The sequence below is a fragment of the Miscanthus floridulus genome, chromosome 3 (assembly GCF_019320115.1).
Source record: "Miscanthus floridulus cultivar M001 chromosome 3, ASM1932011v1, whole genome shotgun sequence".
NCBI classification, from domain to species: Eukaryota; Viridiplantae; Streptophyta; class Magnoliopsida; order Poales; family Poaceae; genus Miscanthus; species Miscanthus floridulus.
Window position 1 is genome coordinate 27,279,489 of NC_089582.1, and position 9,993 is coordinate 27,289,481.

Consider the following 9,993-nt stretch of genomic DNA (forward strand, 5'->3'; position numbering starts at 1 on the left):
AAGCCCTACACAAGTCCATTGGAACCAAACTTGATTTCAGTACCGCTTATCACCCACAGACAGATGGACAGACTGAATGAGTAAATCAGATCTTAGAAGACATGCTTCGTGCTAGTGTACTGAATTATGGCTCTGATTGGGAGAGATGCCTACCCTATGCAGAATTCTCTTACAACAACAGCTACCAAGCCAGCATCAAGATGTCGTTGTTTGAAGCTCTGTATGGCAGACCTTGTAAGACACCTTTGATGTGGTCCCAACCAGGAGAAAGGTCGTTCTTTGACTCTGCTAAGATTCAAGATGCCGAAGAAGGAGTTGCCCAAGTAAAGGAGAATTTGAGAATTGCCCAAAGTCGATACAAGAGCTATGCTGACAAAAGAAGAAGAGAACTTGAGTTCAATGTGGGATATTTTGTCTATCTCAAGGTATCCTCGCTACGTGGAACTGTCAGATTCCACGTGAAAGGCAAGCTCGGCCCTAGATTTGTTGGCCCATACAAGATTTGCAAGAGGATTGGAAAACTCGCTTACAAACTTGAGCTACCTGAGGAATTGGCGGGTGTACATCCCGTATTCCATGTCTCACAGCTACGCAAGTGTTTGAGAGTGCCCGATGAAGTGATCTCGACTGATACACTTGACATTCAGAACACTCTCGAGTATAAAGAGCATCCTATCAAGATTCTGGGTAGAGATACCAAAGAGACCCAAAGCAAAACTATTCCTATGTGGAAGATCCAATGGAGCAATCACACTGAGAGAGAAGCAACATGGGAGAAAGAGTCTGACCTCCAGCTACAATATCCTTATATCTTCAAAGAGTACGTTACGCTTTAATCTTGGGGACGAGATTCTGTTAAGGGGGTAGGACTGTAACAACCCAAAAATCCACACACCAAAAGTCCCAACTACAAAAAAAATTTCTTCAAAACCCCATGTGATGATGAGTGACATTTGTAGGAGCTAACCCTAAGTGTTGCATTAGTTGTAATCCAACTAAACGAACTCATAAGCATAGCATGTCACTTGTTGTATATGTGTGTGTTTAAAATCCCTAACACATACATTCTTGCATGCATTTTAATTCTAAACAAGTGAGTTGCCTTTTATTGATCTTTTGTTCTGCAAATAAAATTGACCACTTATAATTAATTTATTATGCAATAAATTAATCACCTAAGTACCACCTAAGTATGTGGGCCCCACCAACCAGCCCTAAGCTCCACCCTTAATCAAGGTGCACACTTGTACATGAAACTAAATAAATCAAAACCAAATTGGTAACAAATAAAAGAGAAAGGAAAACAAAATAGAAAAAGAATAAGAAAAAGAGAAAGGAAAGAAGAGGGAACAGCAGCAGCCCAGGCCTGCTCGGCCTTGCGAGCTAGCCCGCCTACCCTCCCACTCGCGCACGTGGCCCACGAAGCCGGCCCAGCAGCACCCTACCGCCAGCGCGCACACAAGCCGCTGATGAGCCGGACCTGCCAGTCAGCCATCACGCACCGCACGCCACCGCATCAGGACAAGCTAACAAATGGCCCCCCTCTATCAGCCGCCCAGCTACAGCATCGTCGTCTTCCCCATGCTCCCTCCACCGCGTGACCGGGAGCCAACCGTGGAGCAAGCGCGGGCCTGGGGTCACGCACATCACATGACCCTATCCCCCACCTTAGCGCCATGCCCACGCAACCGCCCCCACACGCGAGAGCCGTACGATGCGCTCAGCGCATCACCAGCCGCTCCGCCATCCACCATGGATGAGCATGGAGCTCAGCCTATAAAGGAGGACCCCGAGCCCTAGCCCTCCATTCACCTCGCTGCCGCCGTGCAGTTCGCACTAGCCCACTAAGCCGAGGGACGAGAGGAGAAGGAGAGGCGCGGAGAAGGACGTCGCTGCCAGAGCAAGAAGGGAGGAGCCGCCGGCGCGGAGCACGGCGAGTACCTCTGTCCCGGCTCGGCTCTGCTACACCGTCGGCACCGTCATCACCGCACCACCACCATCGCCTTCGAGCTCCCCACGGTGAGCCATCTTGCTGAGACCACCTCCTTAGCCAAATGGAACGTGCACCGCCATGATCGAAACCTTGCTGAAGCTTCGAGCTCCAGCCTAGCCCAACTAGTTAGCTAGGGAGACCACCATGGCCACGCTTGCCGAGACCCAGGACACGCCGTGCGCGCTGCCATCAGCCAAACGGAGGACCCCAGCCTTGATGTTGTACATCAGAACAGGAGCGCACATGCACGGGCACACTCACCATGGCCGAGAGCACAACCATGGCGAGACCACCGCGTCTTCTACGTCGCTGTAAAGGCGACGTTGACACCCCAACTGGCTCCACCATGACGAGAGACACACCGCGCTCATCTTAGCCGAGGAAGAAGCCCACTGGAGCCCTGCGTTGCCGCACCGCACCTCATCGGAGCGCCACCGCCTCCGCTTTGCCCCACCACCATGGCCGAAGCCACTGGGAGCACCAGGAGCTCCTTCAACACGCCCACCATGGCCACAGAAGCACCGTGGAGCTCACATGCTCCTCCAACTGGGCTCTCGCTACCACTACAGCCCTGTTCATGCACGCCGACAAACCCACGCCGCCGTTCACCATGGCTAGAGCCCTAGGAAGCCCTAACCGCCACCTTGACCCCACCACTATGCTCGCCGAGGCTTGGCGATGCTTTTGGCTACCTTAATCGAGCACCAGTACCGCCCGAGAAGCTAGCCGGTGACCTCACCACCGGTGGGAGCCCTGTCGGGAAAGAGGAGGGGACCACGTCCCGAGCAGCTCCGCTGAGCTCCGACCATGACCACGCCGACCACGTCCCGAGCAGCTCCGCCGAGCTCCGACCACGACCACGCCGACCACGTCCCGAGTAGCTCCGTCGAGCTCCGACCACGACCACGTCGTGCACGTGAACCGAACCCTAGAAAGGAGTAGGTGGACCAAGTCCTTCATAGACCGTCTCTGCGGTCTATGGACCAACGCAGGCGGGTTCACCATGAACTGCGCCTCACCTACGCCCGTGGATCATGGCCCGTTAGTGGCCCAGTAAGATGACATGGCCGCACCAGCGTGCACCACATGGCGGGCCAAGCCTGGCCCAAATCCAGGCCCAACCAGCCCAGTCGAGGCCCGGCCTGTATTGACCATTGACCGGTCAACGTTGATCGTTGACCGGGGCCACATGTCAGTGACACCGCCAAACGGAACCCCACCTATCAGCTCGAAACCGAGATGATGACATCATGCTGATGTCATACTAATGTCAGCATGCCACGTGGACCACCAGGAGCGTGACACGTGTCAGCACGATATTAATTCAGCCTTTTTCCTTTGTCAGAAATGATTGAAACTTCGGAAATTCATAACTAATTTATACGAACTCAGAAAAATACAAGACTAGGACCAAAATTCATCTAAAATCGAGCTCTACGCAATAAACCCATGTTTGAGTGCATTTGGCTCTTTTGAATTTTCATTGCTTTTTGTGCTATTCTATAGACGTCGCTAACGCGACTATAATGCGATCGTTGCAGATTCGGAGGGGAACCAGACGGATGAGGACCGAGAGTACCGTGAGGAGTACGGAGACGACTACACTGAAGGTGCCACATCCCACCCAATCTCGTAGCACCTATTACGCATGGCTAATATAGAACTGCTATTGCCTTACTTTATCGTTATTTTCACACTATGATAGGACTTGCATGGTAGTATGCTTTCTTGATGGCCTTTACCTTGACGCAACCTTACCCCTGCTCACCCTGCTGTTAAGCTAGTCACATGCTCGCTGCTATATTTCATTGCTTATTACTTCTACTACGCTTATATATACTATATTGATGCGTGGTGGAAACTGGAGTTATCGGGACTCTGGGGAGAGTGCTGCGTGTGTGACTTGGGTGTGTGGAGGGTGAGGGTTGTGTCGACCAAGTTGGAGTATACGACGAGCCTAGGGCAAGTCTTGCTGTGAGGTGCTACCTGGGCACCCCTGGAATGGATACCTGTGGTGGGTAAATGGTATATGAGGTGGTCCTAGGTGTGAACATGTGATGGGAGGAGCCCGGGGTGGAGGTGTTGTGGTGGCACAGTAAATGGAAACCCTGATGAAGACATTCTGGCTTGGTCATCCCTAAGGACTTACTAGTACTCAGATTCACCGGAAAGCCTTACGTACCACTCGCCCTATATGATGCGGGACAGCCGGACTACTGGGTAGGATATTGCCACTACTGCTAGGTTGATAGCGGACAGTGCGAGAAGGTACGGGGCACGGAGGATTCCCCCACACCCTTCCGAGACTTCATGGAGACCTTGTGGACTCGGCTCATGACTCACAGTTTCAGCCACCCCAGACTAGGCTCGGGGTGTACCAGGGCTGAATGGTAGAGTGGCATTATCCTAGGCTAGCAAGTGGCCGGAATCAGTCCAGTTGATGATGGTCAGTGAAGAAGGTAGATCTTGTGGTTATGTAAAACCTCTGCAGAGTGTATGGTTGATCGATCGATACATGTGCCGACTTGTCGGCTATGGACCTTTCCTGGGTTTCGCTTAAACTAGATAGCGAGATGAGTCCTTCTCTTCTTCCCCCGTGAGAGAGTGTCGGTCGTAGCCAGGGGCTACGGGCCATGAGACAGTGCCGAGAGGGAGTTGGCCTATCGACTGAGCGATGGTATGTTGATGATATGAAGATGGTGGTATATCGATCCCAGGATCGAAACCTGGCTCTAGACGGAAATGGGGTGGAATGTGTGTGGGAATGGTGTTAAAACTTGACCAACTATTATTATATACTTGATATGCTAAAACATAGGAAACCCCAGCCTTATAGGTTCCTTTTGATTATATCTAACTTGCATCCAATTTCCACAAAGTAATGCTCATAGGGTGGGAGTGGTCAGTACAAATCGTACTGATAAATTTGGGCACACAGGTTCTGCTGAGGAGTATAGCTCTGAGGAGTTTGACGGTTGAGGGGTTCGTTCCTACGCTCGAGTTTGGCGATCTTATCTTCAAGCTGTTCTGAATGAATGCTACTTTTGATTCCGCCAATGCGGCGATGTAATAATTTATGTAATTCCGCACTATTTGTACTCTAATATTATCGTTGTATGGATGTGGTATTCGACTGGAAATTTGGGTAATATGATCTACAACGGTCATAATACACCTCGACTCTGTGGTTTTCCCTTCGCGGAAATTAGGTCGTTTCACCTTGCACATAACACAAAGCTTTCTTTACCATTCTCCAGTGTTCTATTCTTGGATTACTCTGATATCTGCCAAGTATCCCAGTAACAAAAGCTAAGTCAGGGCATGTACATACTTGAGCATACTGTAAGCTTCCCACAGCTGAAGCATATGGAACCGCTTTCATTCGATTGATCTCATATTGGTTCCTGGGACATTGGAATTCCCCAAAACTATCGTCCTTGACTATGTGAGCAGGTGAAGGCTTACACGCATGCATACTATATTTTTAGTACTTTTTTCTAAGTATGCCTTTTGCGATAATCCTAAAACCCTCTTTCTTCTATCTCGGTGAATCTCTATTCCTAAAACAAACGAAGCTTCACTGAGATCTTTCATATCAAAATTTGAGGACAAAAACTTCTTCGTCTCCAGTAGTAGATTAACATCACTACTAGCGAATAAGATGTCATCTACATACAGGATTAGGAAAATGAATTTCCTATTCTTGAACTTTGTATAAATGCAATTATCCTCTACATTCTCTTTAAACCCAAACTTCCTTATTATTCCATCAAACTTTAAATACCACTATCTAGAGGCTTGTTTTAATCCGTAAATCGATTTTTTCAGACGACATCTCATATGTTCTTTTCCTTTCATGACAAAACCTTTTGGTTGTGCCATATAAACATTTTCATCCAAATCCCCATTAAGGAAAGCCGTTTTATATCCATCTGATGTAATTCTAAATCATAATGTGCCACTAACGCCATTATGATTCTAAAAGAATCCTTACATGAGACTAGAGAAAATGTCTCATTGTAATCTATTCCTTCTCTTTGCGTGAAGCCTTTCACCACAAGTCACGCTTTAAATCTTTCCACATTCCCTTTGGAGTCATATTTAGTTTTGTAGACCCATTTATAGCCTACTGTCTTGGCTCCTTTAGGAATTTCTTCTAAGTCCCAAACATCGTTGGTGCTCATTGATCTCATTTCATCTTGCATGGCCTCAAGCCACTTCAACTTGTGAGCGCTTCTCATGGCTTCTTCAAATGAGGTGGGATCACCCTCCATTTGAAATTCTTCTTCACCCTCCATTTGAAATTCTTCACAATTATAGACTTCGTAGTCATCAGGAATAGCTGATTTCTGGCTCTTTGAGACCTTTTGGGGGCCTCATTAGTTGGTGCTTCTTCCATATGGGGCTGTTGTTGCTCTGTCTCATGTGCGACAACGGGCTCTATAGGATCCTGAAGGACAGGTTCCTCATGTTCGTTTATCGTTGACACGGGAGAAGTAACAACAGTTGCTGTTAGTATAGTGTCCTACACTGTTGGTGTAGCAGTAACAAGTAATGAGAAAAGAGGCTCCTAAACCATCGGAGTGGGCATGTGTACCTGCTTCTCCGCAAGGTTAATTTCTCACGCTACCATGCTCGCCCTAACCATCTCATCCTACAAGAAGACAACGTGTCTTGTTTCTACAAACTTCGTATGTCTATCAGGAAAATAGAAACAATAACCTTTTGACTTATCTGGATAGCCAATAAAATGGCAACTGACTGTCTTGGAGTCTAGCTTCCCAATGTTTGGGTTAAATAATTTAGCCTCGGCTGTATAGCCCCACACACGTAAATGGTTAAGTGAGGGTTCCCTTCCTGTCCACAACTCATATGGCGTTTTGGGCACCGACTTGCTTGGTATTCGATTGAGAATATGAATTGCGGTTTTTAACGCCTCCATCCACAAACTTATTGTTAAAGTAGAGTAACTTATTATACTTCTCACCATATCCATTAATGTACGGTTGCGTCTTTCAGCTACTCCATTCTACTGAGGCTCGCCTGGTGTAGAGTACTGGGCCACTATGCCATTTTCCTGTAAGAACTTTGCAAAAGGTCTAGGAACTTGGCCATTTGGGGTATGTCTACCGTAGTACTCCCACACGGTCGGATCTTACTATCTTAATCTTTAAATTGTACTGATTTTCTACTTCAGCCTTAAATATCTTAAATTTATCAAATGCTTCTGATATTTCCTTAATTGGATAAATATAGCCATAACGAGAATAATCATATGTGAATGTTATAAATGCATCGTAACCATCCACACTTTTCATAGGAAATGGACCACAGATATCTATGTGAATTATTTCTAAAATTTCTGCGCTTCGTTTGGCGTCTTTCTTTATTTTCTTAACAAACTTTCCTTTAATGCAATCAATGCATTGTTCTAAATCTGAAAATTCTAATGGCGGAAGAATTGATTTCTTAATCAATCGTTCTATTCTCCCCCTCAAAATATGGCCTAAACGACAGTGCCATAATTTCGATGATACATCATGAATTCTCTTCCGTTTATTTCTTGCATTCATAGATGAGGAGGCATTCTCATTCGTGATGCTCACAACATTCATATTCTCAGAAAGTGATAACAAATAAAGCTCGTCTTGTTAGAAGGCAAGACCAACACACGTATGATTAAACATAATCTTACATTGGCCATTACCAAAATGTCAATTATATCCATCATCGTCTAAACGTGAGACACTTATTAAGTTTCTACGCAAAGAGGGTACATAAAGGACATCTGTAAGCTTAAGTACAAAGCCATCATTTAATTCTAATGAGAGTTCTCCAATGGCTTCGACTTCAGCTTTGACTCCATTTGCTACCTTAATATGTCTTTCTCCTCTTTGCAGGGTCCTCCTCGTATGGAATCCCTGTAATGAATTTACAACATGAATAGTTGCACTTCAATCAATCCACCAAGTAGATTTTGCATAACTTGAATACAAGGAGTCATCTATAAATGTAATAATGTCCTCACCTTTTCTCATTAGGTGCTTCAGGAACTCTAGACAATCCTTTTGGTAGTGTCCCCTCTTCTTGCACCATTTGTAGGTATCCTTGTCTACTTGAACATTGTTGAATTTCTGATGGTGATCAGTCTGTGGGGCCTTTCCTTGTGACTTAGAAGAGGAGCTATTGTCCCACTGAGGTTTCCCTTGTGGTTTAGCGTTCTTGTTGTTAAAGTTCTTCTTTTTATTTTCCTTCACATGGTTGATGGAGTCACCATGTGAGCTCTTAAGCCTTTCCTCTTCTGGCACACACACATGGCAATGAGCTTCTCAATGTCCCACTTATCTGGCTGTAAGTTGTAATTAACAACAAAGGTCTCATATTCTTTGGGTAAAGATGCAAAAATTAAATGAACTAGGAACTCATCCTTGAGCCCCATGTCCATTGGTTTGAGCTTGGATGTCGTGTTGCTCATCTTTAATATGTGCTCGCTAATCCCTCCACCAGTGTATTTCTCATTGACTAACTTCTTAATAAGAGTGCTTGCATAAGCCTTTGAAGAGCCAGTAAACTGACTCTCCACCTTCTTGAGATACTCAGTGGCGGTGTTCTGGGATTGATTCCCTTATTGGATCCTTAATGGAGGCCTTAATCACCATCAAACACTTGCAGTTTGAACTATCCCACTTCGCACGATCAAGGTCATACTTCATTCTCACTATTGCATGGTCACGCTCCCGAGTAGCGAAAGCTGCATCAGTCTTATTTTCTGCCCTCACCGACTCGGGCTCAGTGGGACAGAGAGAGGTTAGCGCTAGATCATTGTCGGACAGCGCACGTGCTATCTCATGCTTCTCTCGCCATAGGTTATAATTGGTTCCATTGAGAGGCGGAATGGACGAGATAAACATCATTGGGTTGTATCATGAAAACGGCATAAGAGATTATGAGAAACATTTGACATAATAATTGTATGCCGCAATTTAACGTTGGTCAAATTTAAAACATACACTAATCTTCTACATTACTTCTACATTACCGTTGGGCAAAATTAGAATTAATGCATGAAACATTATGAATAAAAAATTATAATATTGTTATGATCAACTTTGGTCAGAAAATAACTATATCATAATTTACAAGAAATTATTACTACTCTTCAAAATTAAATCCTCATGTTGGTTCGAATTTAATTAGAAGATAATAAACATCAACTTTGCGTCGGGGCCACCCTTTGCTCGTCCATGGCCTACCCCTACGTGACCCGGAGCGCCAAGGCGCGCGGGACACCGATATCAGGCGTTAGAGGGTGCCAGTGTTCCAGCGTCTCGAGTCGCGGCGCCGTATCTCAGCCCCTGACGCTGATGGTTGGATGAAGATTCTACCGCGCGGCGTGGATACGTAGGCACGCCCGACTAGCCCCAGGACTCAGGCTCGTCCCGTCCTGTCTGCACTCGTTGGGCACTACTTCAATTGCTTTGGTTCTGACCATGTTGTCGCCATTTGCCGCAGTTGGACCAGGTGCCTCCGGTGTGGGGATGAGGGTCACCATGCACGTCGGTGCTAGCATAAGCGGGGAGCAGCCCATGGACGACCTCGTCGCCGGTCTTCTGATGGGGTACTTCGCACTTCCACCTTACGCGTCGCGGTGGGTGATGCTGATGTTGTTGCATTGGACACCTCAGTATGTGGTCGTCGGAGGCGGCGGCGGAAGCGAAAGCCTGACCAGCGCAAGGGTTCATGGGCTACGTCTCGTGCCTGCCTCGGCGCACCGCGTTGGGATGTGATGTCTAGTGGGATCCTTTCCGCGTTCGACCCGTTGACTTTATCGCTGTGCCTGGACACGGGGCATGCCGATCAGGACGTGGCGGATGATCCGATGATGGTGGAGCTCGTCGTCTGGCTCCCTGTCATCCAGACAGCTAGAGTACCGCCTCCTGTGCTTGCTGCTCCCACGAAGGACGAAGCCCCCAAACCGCCATCTTCGCCTATGCGTAGCT

The 9,993-nt window shown here is 47.0% G+C and overlaps 1 pseudogene; it reads right to left on the reverse strand.

Annotated features, from left to right (window-relative positions):
• Positions 1-7,867: 7,867 nt before the first annotated feature.
• On the reverse strand, positions 7,868-8,706 carry LOC136543379 (uncharacterized; annotated as a pseudogene).
• Positions 8,707-9,993: the final 1,287 nt, after the last annotated feature.